Source organism: Crotalus tigris, unplaced genomic scaffold, assembly GCF_016545835.1.
Source record: "Crotalus tigris isolate CLP2741 ecotype Arizona unplaced genomic scaffold, ASM1654583v1 scf7180000019300.285305, whole genome shotgun sequence".
Lineage (NCBI taxonomy): Eukaryota > Metazoa > Chordata > Lepidosauria > Squamata > Viperidae > Crotalus > Crotalus tigris.
The window spans coordinates 725-22,674 of NW_024097475.1; the positions used below are offsets into that span (position 1 = coordinate 725).

The following is a 21,950-nucleotide window of genomic DNA, read 5'->3' on the forward strand; positions in this document are numbered from 1 at the left end:
TAAAAGAGGAGTTGGGATGTTCCCTTCAGCTATAAACACCCTTCATGGTCCTGCCTATCAGCAACATTTTGTATCACTGACTTTAGTACATTCCTCCTCCCCCTCCTCCTCCTCCTCCTCTTTATTATACAATAACATAATTAAATACAATAATAGAGAAACCACCTGTGAGATTTGAGAGTTCAGTTATATTTTTCAATAGTTTTGATTTTCTTTTAAGCAGGCATACCAATTGGTTGTGGTAAGAATGAGTGTCTAATATGTGTTCCCTTGGAAACTTCCACAGGATGGAATTCTATCATCTTTACTTTTTTAATATTTACCTGAAACTCATTGAGAACTTATCTATAGAGTTGAGATGAGAAGCTGATACTCAGGTGTATATCTCCAAACCAGGCCAGACTGGAGATGCTGTGAAGATTTTGACCCAGTGTCTAAAGCAGGGGTGTCAAACTCAATTTCATTGAAGGCCGCATCAGCATTGTGGTTTCCCTCGGGGGGCCGGGTGGGCATGGCCTACTGTGGCTAGGGTGGGCACGGCCTACTGGGTGGGCATGGATGGAGTGGGTGTGGCCTACTGGGTGGGCATGGCCAGCTCTACATCGTTCATGTCAAGAGTGCCTGTGGGGGCCTGGGCAGGATTGGGACAGACCTGAAGGTCCCTGGCAGAAGAGGGTGGGACCAGGGCAAGCGCCAAGGCATGTTCCACTGGAAGAGCCTGCTGAAACCCCTCCCCTGGAGCCCATCAAGCCGGATATGTGAATTAGGCGAGGGCCATTTGCTGGCCACTTCCAGGCGATGGTGCATTTCTTCATTCCTCACAAAGGGTGACACCTCCCCAGTGCGCACCCAAGGGGTGGGGCTGATGCAGCAGGGGTTGGTCTCTTGCTGTTTCCAGATGGCCTTGTGGAGCTAAAACTGAATGCGTTTCAGCATAGATGGCCACCACAAAATTGTACATTGGCTCCCGGGCAGCCAGGGCCAGGGCCAAGGCAGCGGGGGCCATTCCCTCACTGTTTCCAGGATGGCTTTGTGGGCCACATGAAACCATGTCATGGGCCGCATCTGGCCCCCAGGCCTTGTGTTTGACATGTCTGGTCTAAAGGCTGTAGGAACCTGGATAGGATGAAGCAGCCTGAAATTTAAATATAGCAAGACAGGGTTGTTATTCATCCAGAAACCATTTCAAACTAGAACCACTGTAAAGCAATGCTTCTGATCTCTAACCCCTGCAGAAGGATAGCATAGTTTGGGTGATGAAATAGGACCAGAGAGCTCTATCTCCCCATTCAAGTGCTGATAAAAGATACCAATGCCATTTTGAGACCAATGCCATTTTGGTTCCACATCTTGGTCTAAATCCTGACTGAAAAGGGTCCATATGATCTGTATCCTCTAGATCTCTCTGCAACAATTCACAACATTCATTCCCAACAATATCTTTAAAAAGAAAAGGTGGAGATCAGGCATTAGATATCAATGCTGTTGGTTCAGAGAAAGCCTCTTCAAAAGTGGGTGCACCACAGCATATTAAAAGGCAACCAGAGCAATATCCTTCAGGACAGAGATATTATTAACTTCCAGGATTTAATTATTTACATCTTCCTGACAACCCACAGGAATGAAAAAGAACAAGAGTTTAGACCAGGCATGTCAAACTGCATCACACCAAAACAGTGCCCACCCCATTGCCTGCAATGGGGAAAAAGTCGTGATATATCGCGTGACATCACGTGACATCTCAAATTTGTCATGCCTGGTTTAGACTCTGTTTGGTGAAGGTCATGACATAAACCCTTTATTCATTTCCTCAAAGCTAATTAACCTGAAATGTATTAAAGTAGAAGATTTTTCTCTAGTTCCTTTATCAAACTCTGGTAACATGAAGTCAAGATTTGGTGCAGATGAGTAAACTGATTAAGTGTTGAGCAAAATCATTGTGATGATAGAATGATAGAAGTTGCTAATTAGTCCTCCTTAAAAGGGAACAAGTAACTTTAAATAGGGCCACTGGGTATCCTGCAATTTCAATGAAAAATGAGAATATTTGTTTGCCTTTATCTCCACAGGATAGATGCAAATACGAGTTCTTACCCATATAATGTGCTCCAGATGTTGTTTTTGTCACCATCTCTTGAAGCTTTTCTGTAAAGCAGGAAACAATCTGAAAACTGATAAGAGAACGATGAGGAAGCATTAAAGAATTCTACACTGTAATAAGATGGAAGAATAGCATGGAAAGTCCAAAACAGCCCAAGCATTAAGGTTCTGTATTAAGACTGGGGATGGTACACCTGCCAGAAGACTATTGTCATAATCTTGCATGAAACAAATAAAGCAAATGCTAATAAAGTTGCAGTCACCTCTGCCTGCTTATTGCTGCCAGACTCTACAAATATTCATCAAACGAATGATGAATGAGAATTAGTGATCCCTTCAGTAAGTTCAATAAATTATTAAAAGCTGATTATTAACATTCTGAGGTTGTAAGTGAAGGAAACTCTGATGATCTGAGAGACAAATGGAAAAGGCACAATAGATTATGGGAACAATGACCGGTTTAATGCATGACAATCTCTTTCTTAATTTAGCTTAAAGCAATGGCAGAACATCCCAGAGAAAATGCTAATACTTGGATCATGAATCATGGTTCCTAAGAAAATATATAATAGATTTTAAATAATAGGATCAAGGATTTTTAAGTGGATATCCCAGGGATTGTAACCTGCTCTACAATAATGCAGAAAAAGGAGAAAGTAAACATTTTTTAAAACAATCAAGCGCAGTGAAAAAACAGCAGTGTCAAGCACAAGGACTTGACCTCTAAAATATGAGTCAGAGTTCTTTTTAAAAAGTGTTGCCTCAGATAAATGGCCCACTCCCAAACCTGATTGATTCTAAGCATTAGAAGATGAAGAATCACCCATCTCAGAGAGTTTAGATAAATAAAGAAACAGAGACACAGGGTTATAACTTGAGCAAAAAGATGGATCAAAAAGAGTTTCTTCATCAAAAAATAAAGAAGACCATCCTTAAAAGAGTCTGAACAAGAAGCAGGATTAAAGAACAGTTTGTTAAATGAGTAACATAGGACCAAAACCAAAACAGAAGAATACAATAAAGGAAGAATGGAATAGCATTAGTAGTGTAAAGAAGAACCCTCCACAGTTTGTTAAATATTTTTTTCCTCTGAAAAAGAGATAAATTCAAAGGCAGAAGAAGTAGAAGAACATTGAATATTCTGAATTTTAAAAGGAAAGTTGGTTACCAGTTCTTTCAGACACATTGAAGGGATGAAGCAGAAACTGGAACAATGTTAACAATCAATATCAAACTTAAAACATCTGTTTAGCACTAAAGTTATGGTGTTTCAAGCTAGAGACATTTTAAACTAATTATTTTCCACATTTATACCTTTTAATCCAGGAGGTAACACTGAAATCAGCAGAACAGTATTAGGGAAAAAACTATCAGGAGTTCTTTATTCACAAAAAAAGAGATACCAAAAAATAGTATTCTGATTGTAGGATTCAAATCCCAGAATGTTGCTTAATTAACTGCTATACTCACAAAGGCATGCTTTAATATGGAACAATATCATATATTGGCTTTGTGTAAGAAATGATCATTCTTTCAGTTCAAATGATTAAATGCCTTTTATTTTATGCACAATGAGAAATGTATTTGAAAGTTTTCATAGGCTCTTAACATTAATCATAGCTATGAAAGTGAGAAAATGAAAGAAGACAAAAGATAAAATTTTTATCAAAAGAAAAAACCCATCGTTCTTAAGTAGTTAGGCATTTATCCACAACCTATTTAAAATTCTGAGAATAACTCAGTTATTGTATTCACATATTGCACTAACCTATATGGTACTTCTATTGTTTTTTACTTAGTCTATTTTGCAAAACCAGTCATTTGCTTTATCTATCATGGTTTATATCCTAGAATTAAGTATTAATACTATTGTGGCATGCTTCATTAATAACAGTTAAAGAAATTATTGCTTAGTGTGTATTAATGTAGCCCATTTTGTACTAAATTTGAGCCATTCTTTTCAGTGAAGAAACAATCCAATGAATGTTTATCTACATTCCAGTTAATCAAATAGTGTTCATTTCTACATAAATATTTTTATAATTCCTGCCATGGAAATTTTGATTTTATTTACATATACTACTTAAATAGAAATTTTGATTTTATTTACATACAGTATATTACTTACAGTATAATACTATTTGTACCTAATTATTAATAATTAATAATCACTTTATATGTTTGTATATATTTATTATATAGACACACACACTCATAAAAACTTCACAATATAAACCAAAAAATATTTTGTTAATATATTTTTGTATAATGTGAATCCATTGTACAAATACATATATTTGTGAATTATGAAAACTGGGTTGTTATGAATAAGCCATTGATCGAGGCTTAATGTTAAGTGCAAATTCAATTAATTGGGTTTATATGTTGCAAATATTTTTTCTCTTTAAGTGAATAACAGTTTAAGTGATACGTAGCAGTTTCTGATTATTTAGCAACATATATATGAAACAAGTAGCAATATAATTTAAAATTATAATTGGACTGGATTATTTTGTGAATATCATAAAACCACATCACATTTCAAATAATGTTTCTGTATAGCTACATATTTCATCCTTAAAAGCACTTGCCATTCTCTATTATACTGTAATAAAGGACAAGGGGAAAAAAACCAGGGGTCTTTGGTGCTCTTTGAGTTTGGTTGTTTTCTTGCCGATGTTTCATTACCCAAACTAGGTACTGTGTTTCCCCGAAAATAAGATCTGGTCTTATATATTTTTTTTGCCTCCAAAAGAGGCAGTAAGTCTTATTTTGGGGGGATGTCTTATTTTTTCCCAATACATGCCTTGCCTTGTGGTGGCAGCACCAACAGCCCCATCCAGCAGGAGCCCGCGGGGCTGCTGGCCCACTTCTGTGGCCACTTGTGGCTACTCATGGCAGGCTGCATGGCTCACCATACTGTGCCACCATGAGGCGAGGCAGGTGGAAGAGGGGGTGGAGCTGCCTCAAGCACCCCACAAGCACCCAAATACTTTTTGCCTAGAGAGAGACTGGAAGCTTTGTCTGCTTGCAAAAGGGGCCCTTAGAAACCGAGCGATTTGCTCTATCTCCAAGCAACTCATCTGCAAGCAGATGAAGCTTCCAGTCTCTGTCATTTCTCTGTCCAGGTGAAAAATGTTTGGGTCTGTATGGACTTTGGAAATGGAGTGCTCCATTTCCAAATGCCCCACGGGCGCCCAAACATTTTCACTCAGAGGTGTGCTTACAAATGGGGCACTTGGGATCAGGGCTGATCGCTCCATTCCCACGTACCCCATTTGCAAGCTGACAAAGCTTCCAGTCTCCCTTTGGAGAAAAAGTGTGTGGCGTGTCTGGATTGCCTGCCTTCCCCTGCCTCTACCTCCACGCTCGGACTTATCTGCACTGTGCCAAGGGGCCAGTGGGCTGTGGTTGCTGCTAGATATCTTCAGCTCCCACATGCTTATTTTTGGGATAGGGCTTATATTAGGCCCACCCCAAAAAATCAGACTAGGGCTTGTTTTGGGGGAGGGTCTTATTTTTGGGGAAACACACTAATATCATCAGTGATATTTGGGTAATGAAATGTCAGCAAAAAAACTCAAGAGCATCAAGGACTTTTCATTTCAACCCTGAGCTACAAATATTCTCCTTTATTAGAAAAACAAACAAGCAGCTCAATTTTTTTTTTCACAGCAATTTGAAATTATGGAATTTTTTTCAGGGATGCATATTGATCTAGAATCTTAAAAGTGATGTGATTATTTTCAGATTCCCAGATTATCTCTGGATTATTGAAATGATGTACATGAAGTGACATAAATATGGACTGTATGTTAACATTAGTATGTGTCTTCCAATATAAGAACTTTTAAGGCCTGGTGGTACAGTGGTTAGAATACAGTACTGCAGCTTAATTCTGCTGACTGTCAGCTGCTAGCAATTTGATCCTCACCGGATCAAGGTTGAGTCAGCCTTCCATCTTTCCAAGATCAGTAAAATGAGGACCCAGATTGTTGGGGGCAATATGCTGACTCTGTAAACTGCTTAGAGAGGGCTGTGAAAGCACTGTGAAGCGGTATATAAGTCTAAGTGCTATTGCTACTGCTATTTAGGGTATCCTTTAAAACTATGAAGTATGAAGATTTAAGATGGATAAAAAGAAATACTTCTTTATGTAATATATAAACTGTGGAATTTTCAGCCATCAGTTTAGGTAATTTAGGTAATAGCTAATTTAGAAAGTTTTAAAAGGTGAATTAATGGAAGATTGGCTTTTGATTTTTTTTTTGCCTCTGAAATCACATGGACCATACTTTAAATACTAAAGGAAGATCCATAACTCTCTGTGTTACCTAATGCAGCTGGTTAGGTCCTGGGACATACCAAATGTTGGGATTAAATGATTCATTGGCCTAATTAATTATATTCTTGGTATAATTATATATTATTTAGAAAATATAATAATAATAATAATATTAATACTTTTATATTTATTACCGTATATGCTAGCGTATAAGATGACTTCCGGAAGTGCTAAAATCGGCGCCAAAGACGGGGGTCGTCTTATACGCCGGGTTGCCTAATACGCCGGCATATACGGTATATTTTATTATCTTGAACGGCTTTCACACTTCCTTCTACAAATTTTTGCATTGTAACACATTATCAAGAACAAAATGAAAAATCTGAGACTTGATAAATATTTCAAAGTTGCATTTATTTCTTGTTTTGGATTATGTATCAAGTTAATCTTGAATCTTTGCAACCACATAGAAAGACCCAGGTCTCCTAACAATATATCTATTTGCTGCAACTGAGTCCATCTACCTTGCTGTTGGTCCTCTTCTTCTCTTTCCTTTCACCATTCTGAACATTATAGAAAAGAGAGTTGGGCCTTTACATAATAGAGCCAAAATACAACAATCTGAGCCTGTCACTTGTGCCTCAACAAGGAATGCTAGAAAGGCAGAAGCTATTCATTGTTAAATCTAAGATTGTTTGCTGTACTTGTCATTAGTTTACTCTTCATTTTATTTAACTTTAGTCCCATTTTTCATTATGATTCTTAATTTTCATTACTAGAACTTGCACATCATTTGCTTTTTCAGCTCTGAGACTAGTGACATCAGCAGAGCTTAGATTATTAACACTTCCTCCAGTGTTAATTTGAATAAGTAAGCAGGCCTCACACAGCTTTATTTCACTCCTTTGCTGACTTGGAGCTAGTCTATTCACCGTGTTCCAAATGGGCTGTGGAGTTCAAGTTCTTCCTGAATTGGACTATACTACTTCAAAATAGCCCTATCAACATCCTTCCCTGCAAAATGCTTAAAAACCCACCACTTTAGCCATCTGTTAAAACTTGCCTCCCCCTGGGCTCGGTCCCATTCCATATTTTTAAAAAGGTAACATTTGAAGCCAAAGAAATGTACTGAGTTTTTTAACATGCTCCATATTAAAACTGTAAGAAATGCATAGGGCATAATTGTAGCAACAATTTCTGGCTTCTTAATTGGTGAGTGCAAGTGGGTGACTGAAGTCTACCCCTTTTTACATGCATACAACGGATGTGATGTACATGTAGATGTCCCTACACAGCACCATTCTGACCTCATTACTGCAGCATTTTCAAAGCAACATAGCTGTGACAAAGATGGTGTTAGAATTCTCAAAACTCTAGCTTGTACTTTCTACTCATTCTATCCAAATTGCACCCAAGACTCACATTTTTATGGGGGACACAATGGGGGAGAGGACAGCATCAGTCTCAGATCAGTGAAGACACCTGTGGAAGGAAGTGGAGGAGGGATGCAACTGGAAATAGCAACATAACTCCAGGCTGCAAACTTGCCTGAAAAGCTGCACTGGGTGTGAAGCATTTGATTCCTAGGGGAACTATAAAGTGCTTTCTTAGATCTGTTAAATAGCTGGTCAGAAAGTTTGAAATTGAAGGGAAATCTCACCATCAAGTCAGGTGTCCTACTTATACAATAAAATAATACAGAATTGTTATGTAATAATTACAACTTGCTCCTTGTTTTTCCTTCCAGCTCTCCCCTCCTGAAAATTAGGGCAGCTTTCAAAAAACCGATGTCCCTTTGACAACATAATTATCAGCATTTTTAGAACCAAACCGTGGATTAAAAAGCCTCTTTAATTCATAACAGAAAACAGGGCGAGAGAGAGATACCGCAAGACGCCTTCTCCTCTACAAGCAACTAGATATGCTCCCTCTTCATCTGTTTTGGCGGATAGAAGCTGCTTTCGTGGTAAACCCCGCCACGAGGATAATGAATAGCTCCTCCCATAACCAAGACCGTAGGCAGTTTGGATTTGGGCGCTGCTTAATCCCTTTCGATCCCGGAGCCCTTGAAAAGGCGTATTGTTACTTTTTCCGTGCATGGCCCTGCCTTGTCGAACTGAAGCGCATTTCTTCTCCGAACAGCCTGAAGAACGTGGGGCACAATTGTTGTCTCCCTGCCTGCCTTTTATTTATGCAGAGGGTTTCTAACCAGTAGTCTTTAAATTAGAAACACAAAACGAGCTGGAGACCGACAAGATGCCTCCCTTACTACTTCCTCCCTTTTCTATAATGATAAGCGAGGGGGGAGCGGGGGAAAAGAGAGATGAGGTTGGAATAAGCAAGCAGGGAGGTCTGGCAGCGTGACGTTGCTCACAGCTACCAATCAGATCGAAAGTAACCCTTCTGCTCCACCCCTCGCTAGAATTTATGCCGCTGTCCTTTTCCAGGGCTAGCGGACTCTACCGATGCAAGGCGTGATGTAGGTCATATGGTGGGATTTATTGCAATTTAGGGGTAGCCGGTTCGAGAATATTTAGCTTCATTAGTTATTGTCTCCAGGCGAAACTGAACTTTACCTCACCATTTTGACGGCTTTATGTCAGATGGGCCATCATGACAGCGTGAATTAAATATAATATTACCTCCCATACACTTTGCTCGCTTGATATAGTCTAGCCCTGTTTTCAGGCGCAAAGCGATCCCCGCTCTATTGACTTTAGGAAACAACACAGCATTTTAAATAAACGAGGCATGGAAGTTCCTTAAAGAATGTTGGCGAATCAAAATATTTTTTTTTTGCTTCTATTATTTATGATTGAAGGTGTGATCGATCTGTCATTCCTGACATTCCTCGTTTCTATCATATAAACATTAAAGGAAACGTTAGTTTTTAGCCAGTTTTATTATGATTTAGATTTTAGCGTTCGCTGCAGAATGATCAGGGTGAATATACCTGAAGATTTTTTCCAAGTGGTCTACAGCTGAACCTTGAAACTGCACATTCGTGGCACGTTCTAAGTGATTTCGCACCTCTTCGTAGTTATCTGAGGATAAATTATATAAAATCCATGGGATTTACTTGTTTTCTGCTACATTATCGCTGGAAATAACTTCTTGGATTGATAACATAGTCCCAACATTTTAATTTGTGCCGAGACGCTCAAAAACAAGAGTGGTTCGGTGCTGATTACGGTGAGTAAAATATGAATAGCGAGACTTTTTAAAATGTTATTTCCAGCTATCCAATATGAAAGAATTTAAGCAACACATGTTTATTAATTTAAAGTAGAACTTTGGGGTTTGCTTCGCTCTCATTCCTTGAATTTCTATTAGCTGTACGGTAGCTCACTCATGACAGATTTCCGCCCCTCTTGTTTTATTCCAACTTAGTGATTCGCATATTAATTAATCACCTCCTTGCTGTGTGCCTCGGTTTCTACGATCTGCCTCTAGTCTAGAAGCAAGGAAGTTAGGGAGATTTAGACGTATCAGTGCCCTCGTAATAAGAAGGGATGAAGGCAAAATTTTGCGATCGTGCAGCTTCACAGAAGCGGACGGCTAATTTCAGATAACACTGAGAAAGAGAACGAAGGGCTTCAGAAAAGGAGCTGCTCGGTAGTGCTGGGGAAAACCCCTCACTTCCCAATGAATGGCGCCAGGGCTTTTAATTGACAGCATCGCGAAAACTTCCTTCCGTCCCATCAGCATCTTCGCTCCCCTTCCCAACAGGCCACTGGGGAAAACCCCCTCTTGTTGAGCTTTCCGGATCCGTCTTTCTCAGCGTCCGCTCCACCTGCAGCAAGTCGGTTGTTTCAAAGCGACACGCGGCTGAGCGGCCAGATTCCCCTGCCGCTGATCGGGGGGGGGGGGGACGGCACTGGGAGAGAGAGGGGGGGGGGACGGCTGAAGATACCGAGCGCTCTGGCGCGTTAGTTCCAGGATTACGCCTGCAGGCATGGACAACGCCTCTAGATTGGGCAGCCAGGCGAAGAAGCGTCGCGGCCGCTGGCGACTCTAGAACGGGCTATTCTGGCTCCTTTTACGGGGATCTGGCACTGCTGAAAAGGGAATCGTAGCAGCTTTGGCTTCTCTCCTTTCTCTTCCTCCTCCACCAGCTGGAGCTTTGTTCTTTTTCGTGTTTGGATGTGCGCAGCGAAATATTCCGACCCCTCCGCCGTAATTCGGGTCTCTGAAAAAGCCATCCTTTCCTAGTTTTGAGATCTCCACAGACCGCAAGCGGATTCTCGCCCAGAGTGCCACCTGAGCCTCCATGCATTGGCTGCTCGTCTCCGAAGCAAAAGGATGGCTGCTTTTTCCGAAGCTTCCTTTAACTGAGCGGATGGGAAATATTTGGGAAAGAAGTTTCCTGAGGTGATTTGGAGGAGTTAAAAGTCCGCCGTTTTCAGCAAGAGGCAGCAGTCAGTAAAGTAAGTACTTCTGGTTATATTGTTACTAGGGGAAGCCCTGCCCTGTGTAGCGCATTTTGGTTTTGAAATGAATTTGGTTCTCTTGAGAGTGGAAAGAGATGGGAAGGCTCTGCCCCTGCATTAAACGCAGCCCATACATTTTGAGTGATCCTGGTCTTCGTTTGTAAAGTCTTTGATGCAATAAATGTGTTGTCCAGCTGAAAAGCAGATTATAGGTGCTTATGTTTCATTACCTTAACGTTGCCTGGAGAAACCAAGGTGCTCTAAAGGTGCAGAGGTGTGTGCTCCACACTTACCATTCATTAGGGAAGGAGACAAATCTACTGCAAATTAGACCAAACTCGGCACACGTGCAGCATTTGCTAAAATTCTCTTCTGCAGCTTTTCTTTTCTCTTAAATTCACATAGGCCAATTCTAATTGCCACTTTCTGTTGTCCTCATGGGCCAGCTCTGGTATGTCTGTCCATGTCTCTGGCATGCTCCCACATCAGGCCTTTGGTGCACACCTGCTCTGAGTGCATCGACTCTGTCTTTTCCATCATCTGGCCACAACATAATGGCCAACCAATGTACTAATGTAGCTGCTCCCAGTCTCTATTTGTAAACATCCATGCACATAAATGTCACCCTATTTCTTCCACAAGTGTCAGAAGCCTACCATTGTTTTCAGTCTATGCAACCACATGGCAATGTATGTTATTGCAGTTAACCTGCTCCTATATTTTTTTTATTGCAGTCTTTGATGTGGTATCATGAAAAGGTTTCACCAGGGACTGCTGCTCCCCTTGATCATGTGGTTGGTCAGTTTCTGAAGCCAACCCTCCTCCTTTGGGTTTCACATATGCCATGTCTGCTAGGACTGGGGCCTACAGTGGGCCTAGGAAATTGAGATCTTCTTAGAGCTGGTTATAGATTCAGATAAAGAGGTATTCATTGTGAATAACACCTCTCTAACCCCTGCAGCTGCATATTGCCACATTGGTCATGGTCTAGGGCAGTTGTCCTTAAATTATTTGACCCAATTTCCTCTTTTCTGGTCTGAAATAATGTCATTATCCTTCTTCCTCCAAGTCTCTTGCTTTACACAAGCATCTCTGCAGCAGCTATCCCCACTTGGATCCTCAACTCACAAATGAGCAATTGCAAATTGTACTTTTATCTCAGAATGTGTCTAGACAATCCCCTCAAGAGTAATTTTCTCCTAGGAAAAGAACCACTGTTCAAGGGAGAAAGGGCTTTGAATGGACATTGTTGTTCATCTGTACCATGGATTGACCAGGGTCTTGTCAAGCTCTTATTCCAGTATGTGGAGACAATGTGCTTCTGGATGGGGAATGTCAGGGTCAGGTTCAACTCTGACATGATTTAATATTTGGGTCTGGACATTCTCAATCTTTGCTCCTGATTAGGGTTGCAGTTTCCCTTCAGTTTGATATCTTCAAGAGCAGGTTCCAGCTGTGTATAAACTGATCTAGTGTCATTTGCACCATGTCTGACCAGAAGTCTCTTATAATGGTCACTCATGCTTTGGTCACCTCTCCTTGAACTACTAAGTATCTTTCTATACAAAGTTACCCTTGAAGACCACTGGGGAGATTTAACTGATCCAGAACACAATGGCACAGACAGTTATGGACATGTCAGAGCAAACCCACTGCTTTGTGAGTTGTATCAGTTACCAGTAGGATTCTGAGTGTAATTCAAGAAATTGATTATCATCTATAAAATCCCTTATGCGAAAGGGCCTAGTTACTTGATAGAATATCTTCCATAATTGTTGCTCATTCTATACAAACTGGAAAGTTGGCTTACTCTAGGACAGGGATAGGCAACCTTGGCTGTTTTATGACTCGTGGACTTCAACTTCCAGAATTTCTGAGCCAGCTGGCTCAGGAATTCTGGGAATTGAAGTCCATGAGTCATAAAACAGCCAAGGTTGCCTACCTCTGCTCTAGGATCAGTTGATCAAATAATGTCACCTCATTGACTTAGGAGATGAGCTTTTTTTGTTGTTGCACTTGCCTTCTGGGAGGACATTTACCAGAAATCTGTTTAGTGCCCACTCTCAACTTATTTAAACTAATGCTTAAACTCTGTTCGTCCCCTGAAGCTTAGCAGAGAGTGGATGGTGGGCCCATTGATGGATGATTCCTCATTTGGATTGTATTGTTTTTTCTGGATGTCAGAAGGGGGAGACTATTGCATGTCATTGCTTTCTATTGTATGATGTCAGAGTTGCAATGGAATTGGGTGGTTTGTAAATCTAATGAAGTATAATAGGCTGATTATAGAATTTTACAGGTTTTACAGTTTGCATGCGACTTTTAGTTTCAGGTCATAGGAGAAGCCAGGTTCAAGTGGTTGTCCTAAGGTCACATTCTGTGAAACTGGGGAATATCTAGGGAAATATTGAAAAAAGACACTTGGGAAAGATGGTTTTACAGTGAGGAAGATAGCAATGAACTCTGCAAGAGTGGCCCCAGTTAACTTTTTATGTCATAAGTTGGTGTTTTGGTTTCACTTACCATTCTCAACTCTTCTTGGAAGCAGAAGGAGGGAAAAGCCATCTGTTGCCCTTATAAAGAAGTAATCACTGTTGAATTGTCAGAGATATGCCTGTAAATCTTAGGAACATAGAATTATGGATGGCCTGAAGTAAGAATGTAAAAAAAGCACCAAAGAGCTAAGTACAGGGAAAGCATAGGTTAATTTCTTAGGTGACTTGATGAATGAACAGTCAACTGACAAATGGCAGAATAATCAACTATGGCTAATCTCCCAAAAGCTAAGAAGGCTTAGACTTTTAATATGGATATTTATTATATAAACAATAAACAGAAGACCACCAGAAACATCTCAAAACATTAGAACAGATTGGGAATTATAAACAACAGTTAACAGAATAATCAGTGGCAGGACCAGTTGCATATTGCTACCAATGAAACTGTATAGACAACATATTGAGTTTCATAGAATCATAGGATTGGAGTCCAACCTTCTGCCCAAGACAGGAGTCATTACACCAGCCCAAGCAAATACTGTAGTTGTTCAATGTTTTCTTAAAAACCTTCAGCAATGGAATGCCCACAACTCCAGGAGGCAAGGTGTTCCACTGTTTAATAGTTCTCACTGTCAGGAGGCTCCCTCTTATTTTCAGGTTGAATCTGATGAACATCCACCCACTACTTCTTGTCCTGCCCTCAGGTGCAACGGAAAATAAATTGATGCACTCTTTCCTGTGGCAACCCTTCAAGTATTAGAAGGCTGCTAGCATATCTCAGTCAGTCTTCTCTTTCTTAAACTAAACATTCCTAGTACCTTTAGCTGTTTTTCATAGAATGTAGCCTCCAGACCCATTATCATCTTTGTTGCTCTTCTCTGCACTTTTTCTAGAGCTGTTTTTTGTATTGTGGTGACCAGAACTGGATATAGTATTCCAAATGTGGCTTCATCTTTGAGGTATAGAGCGGTACTATCACATACCTTGATCTTTGTATTATCCTTCTGTTGATGCAGCCCAAGTCTCCACTGGCTTTTTTGATGACTGCAACACATTTGATTCCAGGGAATCTTTTTCTTTTTGAAAAGATGTATGAATTGCCATGTACAGAAATATGTTATGTAGATAATTCTAAAAATATAATAAGTTTGCAAGAAGTTATTGCCTGGTAGTGATGCATCCATAATGGCTGCCTAGTAGCCAATGGAATTAGTTGTACAAATGTATATTAAGGTACATCAATTAGAATTTGAATCTAAATTTACAATATTGAGATATTGGAATGAATCTGTACTTGTTCCTTATAGTGACCAAAACTCTTGCTAGTTTTCCTATTACTTAATTGTTCTCTAGAGGCTTAAATTGAATACAGTCTGCCTCTGAACTAGCTGTACATACTTATCATAGTATTTCTCCATATTGTGGCAGTGAGTCAGTCTTTCACTAAAGTATGTACAGTAGAACAGTGAGCATATGTGGAACTTGGGGTTTGTTTAAAATATGTCAGAATACTACATGTGGATTACTAGATACGTCTATAGGATATGGTCAAGAAAGTCAAGATAACTACTATGATGGTGTGATGGAAACTCTGCCTGTTTTTTTTTTTAATGCGCAGCTCATGTGCATAGAACAAGAACTTATGAATTATATCAGAAAAAAATCATTTTAAAATGTAAAAGTTTTGCTGATGACATTTAACAATATAATACTTTCACAGAAGATCTTTTGTAGAATTATATTCAAGGTTTATTAAGATAATATTGCCATAGTCACTAGAAGAAGTGATTCTGAAGTGTCCATACTTAAGTAACTGCAGGTAAGCATATCTGAACTAAAAATATGCTTAGTCTCAACAGTAGGCTTATAGAAGTTTATACAGTTTTAAACTGTAGCTTACAAATTCTTATTAGGAATACCTACAGTTTATGATTTAATTATTTGTATAAGTAAAACTGTAAGGAGAAGCTTTTTTCCTAAACATGGGGCACGCAGGGAATTTCAAACTGTCAGCTGAAACTCAAAGAAAGTACATTATGTTGTAATGTGCATGAACCTCACAAACTACAAGTAAGTCAGTAGGAAAATGAATAAAGAACATTAAGAATTTTAGAATGGTCAAGTCAAAGTTCTATCTTAATTCCATAAAGATGCTGTGGAAAGCCCTGTAATGAGTAGTTTATGCTACTCATATATTAAATGTTACTAAGTTGAAACAGTTTGCCATAGAAGGTATACCACTATGGGAGACTGATCACTAATTTAGGCCAGTACTTAATTGCCGCTTTGGCAGTTACAGGTAGTTACTTTATATAAGAAAGAAGTTACTCTTTCACATGTGGTTGATTATGTTTGTGAAAAAATGAAGAATCAAGCCATGGTGAAATTTGTTCACTCTTTTTGGACCCATATCTTTGCCACTGAAATTATTAGAGTTTTGGGGAAGACGGACACAATACTTAAATAACTTTCAGTGGCAAAGTTAAGAAACATTTAGAAATCTCTCAGAGAGGGTGAATACTTTTTTCTGTTTGCCTCTTGTTTATTTCCTAATTTTGTATATGAATTTTAAGTGTCAATATTACAAAAAATTGAGAAACTTATTTGCATTTATCTAAGTTTGTCTTCTTCTTAGTTTTTATTGCTTTTAAAATAACAAAAGAAAAAAGAACAAAAGGAACAAAATACAAAAATACATACATTATTAATAAAATACCTAACAAATGCTTAAAAATAAAGTGAAAAAGATACAAAGAAAAACAATATGAAGAATATTTTTTTATATTGTTAGAATATAATATTGTTATGTTATTGTTACATTGTTATATGTAACCATATAATATTCTAACAATAATACTTACTAATTGTCATGGTACTAATTGTTCTAACAATAATACTTACTAATTGTTAACTCTCTATATAATTCCATATAATATTCAAATTGAGTGGTGTGGTGGCCTAGTGGTGAAGACTCTCGCCTCCGACTCGGAAGGTTGAGAGGTCAATCCTAGGTAGCGGCTGATATTTCTCTTTTAGGGTACAAAGAAAATATATCTTCTGGGAACTCCATGTAGGCATCAGGAAAGGCATCTGGTCAGTAAACACACAGCTCCATTTGCCCCAAATATGCCCCCATTTAAGGGACTACAGGGTCATAAAAAGAAAAAAAAACTAATTATTAAATGAAAACATTGTGCATGTATACAAATATATTTATTTGTAATACACTTATTGCTTTTTTAAAAACTTACTGTATTTTTTTATAAAGGAGTCCCATATTTTATCCATAAAAAGGCTAAGCTTATAGGCAATCTACTCATAAATAGCAAGTCTAATCAAGTCTTCAATCCATTGAGTAAATGAGACCATACATTTATATTTCCAGTGTTGCAATATGAGTCTTTTAGCCATAGAAAGAGCTCAGAGAATCCATTTACATTTTCCAGTTGTTAATTTCCATGTACTAGATAAGTAATTCAAAAGAATTTTAGCCTTTGAAAATGTTAGCTTTTATCACACACTCACATTTACATGGTCTACTACTTTCTCCCAAAATTTAGGAAGTATAGGACATTATAAAAATGTGTTTTAAATAAGCATTGTCCTTATTATATCTCCAACAAAATGCTATCCTAGACAATCCTTTTCAATACAAGCATATTGGAGTCCAATAAATTCTAAATATTTTTTGTTTTATAAATCATGCTTTAAGGTCTTGCTATAAAAGTTAAGACTCTTTTTCATTGTATAACTTTTCTTTTTCTGAACCTCATTAAATGTATGTTCAGTACTGAAAGCTTAAAGGGTCTTTCAAAATTGATTTTAATTACAGGCTGCCTATTGCAGTTTTAATACTAGAAGTATATGAATTATACTAGTTCTCTATGTACGGTAAAATATTTTTTGTAAAGCAATCATATGGTAATGTTCTTTTGGCAATTAAAATAATTAGCAGATACTTTAATAGTCTTTTATAAAGTGCCTTATAGGAATGTTCCATTTAATTTTTATGCTACGGTATATTGTATAAGTTTGGTTTTATAACTGCTGAAATAATAAACATTTCTGTAAAAGTGTATATTTTAAAGGCATAATATAGGTGAGGAAAATATATGAGAACAGCTCCTAGAATTTACACTCTGTGATCAAAAATTTAAAAATGGCTTCCAAACTGCAAATGTATGAACAGCATTCTTGCTTTGAATTATGGGTTTGCTTGGATTCTGATCTTGTCAATAATTGAGGACATAATTCTTTTGCATCAAAGCAGCCTGGATAAATGTGATCCTTATCTAACAAAACTATGTTTCCATCCATTTTCCAGTCAGTTTATTATTACATTCTTTTTCCCATGCTTGCTCTTGCTGCCAATTTTATGTTATCATGTTCCCATTACCTCCCTAACATAAAGAACATTTTTTTTCCAGAAGAGTTTAGACTCCCTTGTACAATAACCAGGGCTTTTTTTTCTCATAGAATGCCCAGAATGGAGTTCCGGAACCTTTTTTGGATGGAACCTTGTAGGGTAGGCAAGGCGGGTTGTATGATGTGTGTGAGTTCCGGCACCTTTTTTTTTTTTAGAAAAAAAGCACTGACAATAACTATGACAAAACCGTATAATATTTGAGCCATCGTTCTCCTTCAAGCCTTATCTGTCTTCCCTGATGACATAGAAGCTTCAGCTGCATTATTGTTTCTGGGGATGATTCAGACTTGTACACTGTGATCTTACTGTATATGTTTTAACCTCAACTATGCTAAGTGCTACATATTTTTATTGTGATTACTTTTGGAGTCAATAAGATAGTAAAACAGATATAAACCCAGAAAAAAATACATTTGGTGAAATGAGTTATCTTCACATATTAGTATTAATATATGAAGAATCACTTGTTGAGAAGGGCGGCTATATACCCTACCATGTCCAGTTGGCCTTGCCATCTTCCTCTCATTCCTAACCAAGTGTGCCCAGACTGGTCCTAATTGAAGCAGCTACTGGCCATGCCAAGCCTTCTTCCCAAGGCCACTCATGCTGTTGTCCAGATAATGTGCCCCATTCTTACAATGCTTTGGGAGGCCTCAGAAGCTTTCCAAAGGCTTTTCAAATCATTGCAAGGGCAAGGCACAGAGATGGGAAGGGGGAAATAAGTGAAGGACGGTAGTTGATGTGCCCCTGTGATTATACGCACGCATAAAAGCCTGAACTTTTATCATTTAACCATAGGACATGCAATAGCCCTGCCATAACTTTGAATAATTGCAGTCCTAGAGACATAAATCAAGGACTGCACACATGATTCAGTTGTTGGTTTATTATTCCCACATTTTTAGCCAATGGATGTTTACTTGTCTTGTATTCTGAACACTTCTCTTTCTCTGAAATAATATTTTTCTATTTTGTATGTTTCTAAAGGGGAGGGGAATAACATTTTGATTATTTGTGTAGTTTTCAAAGTATATAGAAAATGTTGTTAGAAAGGTGGATAACATGCAGTTGGAAATTTTTAGCCTCTTTTGGGAGGCGATGTTACTTCATAGTTTTAACAACCATTTAGTGATGCCCAACAAATAGAAATTGTACAACTAAAATTGGTATTTTATCTTCAAATTTAGTGGCTGAATCTTGAAACTTGGAAGCACAAAAATAATTGCAGGACTGTAAATCCCTTACTCCTGATATGTGTATTTATATACAGACTCATCCTGAAATGTCTTTCAGTTCAATTGTCACCTTGTTATGGGATTTATAAATCCTGGAGTAAAAGCTATTAAATTAATGGTAGGCATAAAAACACTGTTGTGATAATGAAATCTATAATTGTACCATATACATATTAACTCACCTGATATTTTGGAGGTTCTTCCTGATTTGAGAGAATTCTGTTTTCAATTTATGTTGCCATACTTTATTGACCAAGGTAAGAGTGCTTCCAGAAGACATGCTATTATTTAGTTTTTGCCTTACAGGGTCCAAACAGTAACATTTTCCACTTGTACTTTTAAATCTTCTCAGTTCCTTTTATCCTTTTTTCTTATCACAAAAGGCACTATAGGTTACTCCCCAATTATTTCTTTTGGGTATTTTTGTGGATTTTGATGCTAAAGAAACTATTTTAATGTTGAATTTAATAACAGCAGCAAGATTATTGGTGGGTCAATATTGGAAGAAAGACTCTCTGCCTTCTTTAGAAGAATGGGTATTTAAGGTTTCTAATTTAGAAGAAATGGCTAAAATTTCTGCTTATTTAAAGGATCATTCACAAGAGAGATATGTTATTGTATGGAGAAGATGGATAGAATATGTTCAGAAGAAATATGGAACTACAAAGTTTCATTTATTTTATGAGTAATGGATTTGTTTATAAAATTATGATGTTAAAGTTTGAAGAGAGTTAAGGGTTGGTATGATTTTGGTTATTGTATAATTAGTAAACTTAAGTAGATTATGTTTAATATGTTTATATAACCCTGTACTTGGTTCTGGGAAGTCATGGGGGAGGGGGGTGGGGGGTGGGGGGAGGATGGGTCGGAGGTTAAATACGTCAGATAAGTAGAAATAGTTTTATTGTATATAATATTGATGTTTCAATTTGGAGAGAGGAATTGCTTGGGCTGCATCCAGAGTGAGAAGATAGGAGGAAGGGGAGAGTAAGTAGGAAGGTTGAGGAGAAGGAGGAGAGGGGGAGAGTGAGGAAGAAGAGGGAGAAAGAGGGAAGTGACAGAAGAGGTTAGAGGGTGGATACGGTTTGGGGGGAAATGGGTGAGCAATACCGAAAGTTGTGTGTATAAATTTATTTTATTCTTTATCTGAAGTACTTTTTATGAATGTAATGAAAAATCGAAAATAAAAACTTTTTACAAGAAAAAAAGGCACTATAGGGAAGAAAAGAATAGCTACCCATGGATTAGTAGCATTTATTCAATATATCTGAAACTGTAACCTAATGAATTCTCAACATAAACATATCTTCATAGGTTTGTGTAATTTCCAGGATAAAGTATACATATTTTAAAAAGACTTGATATCTTGTGCTGTGTTATGCAGATTAAACTTGGCCCTGTATCAGTTTTGTAAAAAGCAAACTAGTCTGTAGCTTTCCTAATCGAGATAATTCAAATAATAAACAACTCTGTTCAAAGAAGGAACCAGGAATTTGTGATATTCCAGTTTTTGTTATTAACCTACAATAACTGCTGTCCATGCTGGCAAGTGATGGATACTGAAGCTGTAATCCAGGGATCGACCTCAGGTGATTGGAAAAATAGCAAAAGAGTGCAATGCTGGTCTTTAAAAACAACAGCACAGGGAAAAGTAGAAAGGTTAGAGAAGAAAAACAAAGTGGTTTAAAGAACTATGCATAAATACTAAGTATGCTTCCAAATTTGTAGAAAGATGTTGAGTTTAGCTTTGTATCACAAATCAACTAGGTCAACTTTTGTTCACTTAGAGACTAACTGGAACATACAGTTTACCAAAGATGCTTAATTTTGGGGCATGAGGCTTTTAAATGACCACTTATTACATGTATATGGTTAAAATAATACTGAACCAAAAAGTCATTGATGTCATTACTCTTTGCTTTATGCAAATAATTTAAGCTCTGAGTGTATAATTAAATATTAAAGAACATTTTATTTCTGAAAGTTATATGTATTTCTTTGCATTAAGAAGATAAGAAGGTTTTTCCCATAAGAAAGCAAGGTTTGCCTTGATCAGTCCAAGAGGACCTCATGCATTCAGTTCTAACCATGTCATTTGAGAGCTCTTTCAAGCATTACTTGAAAAAAGCTGCTCTTATGTGTTGGATTATTTCTTTGCTGGATTTATATCTTGCTTTTTTTTAAAAAAGCAGGAACTGAAGATGGCATAGATACCACTCCCTCTGCCTATTTTTTTCCAAAACCACAAGCCTGTGGCAAAGCTTGGGCTGAGAGAGAGTTTCTGGTCCGTAGGTTTTTTGATGGAAACTAGACTATAAGTGGACTAAAACGGACTAGAATATTGATCTCCCCAGTTATAATCCAACACATTAATCAGTGTGAAGCCCAGATAATATTTTTGATTTGTACTAAATGGTCAGGAATTTGAGAAACTTTTTTGGTTTTCTTCTCTGCCATGAGGGAAGTATGTGCAGTTCCTGGAAGGGAACTGGCTCTTGAGCTGCATCCTCCATTCCATCTCTACTGTACATAAAAATAGAGAACACTGAGGCGACTTGGCCTTTCTTCTAAACTTTCATAAATTAATGCTTTAAGCACTCTGTCTCATGATATTCCTGCTAAAAGCAGTAACATTATTTGCTCAAGTCTGTTTTACAAAAGGTCTTAACCCTCGATGTCTTTCTCTGATTACTTATGATAATGAGTTTTGTTCTAATACTTTGTAAGTTTTTAGTCATAGAAAGAGCTGTTATAAACACATCTGTACATTTTATGCACATCTGTTCAGAACTGTTGAGTGGTCCTTTTTCATAGCAAAATTTACATAGAACTTCAGCATAAATCTTCCACATGTCTCTTTTGATAGGGTTAATATATCAGATCTAAAAATTATCTTTCCCTATTATATATTCTGATGGTTTATATTATAATATTTTTATGGGACACACAATATGTATGTTAACACATACACAATGT

General features: G+C 37.8%; 1 protein-coding gene across 2 annotated transcripts in view; it reads left to right on the forward strand.

The window, feature by feature from the left end:
• The first annotated feature begins 10,293 nt into the window (after positions 1-10,293).
• Positions 10,294-21,950, forward strand: part of SNTG1 (syntrophin gamma 1) — a 221,610-nt gene continuing 209,953 nt past the window's right edge. For both annotated transcript variants that reach the window (XM_039361563.1, XM_039361566.1), the window contains exon 1: positions 10,294-10,812. The gene's annotated coding sequence lies outside the window, so the exon portion shown is untranslated. The remainder of the gene's footprint in view (positions 10,813-21,950) is intronic.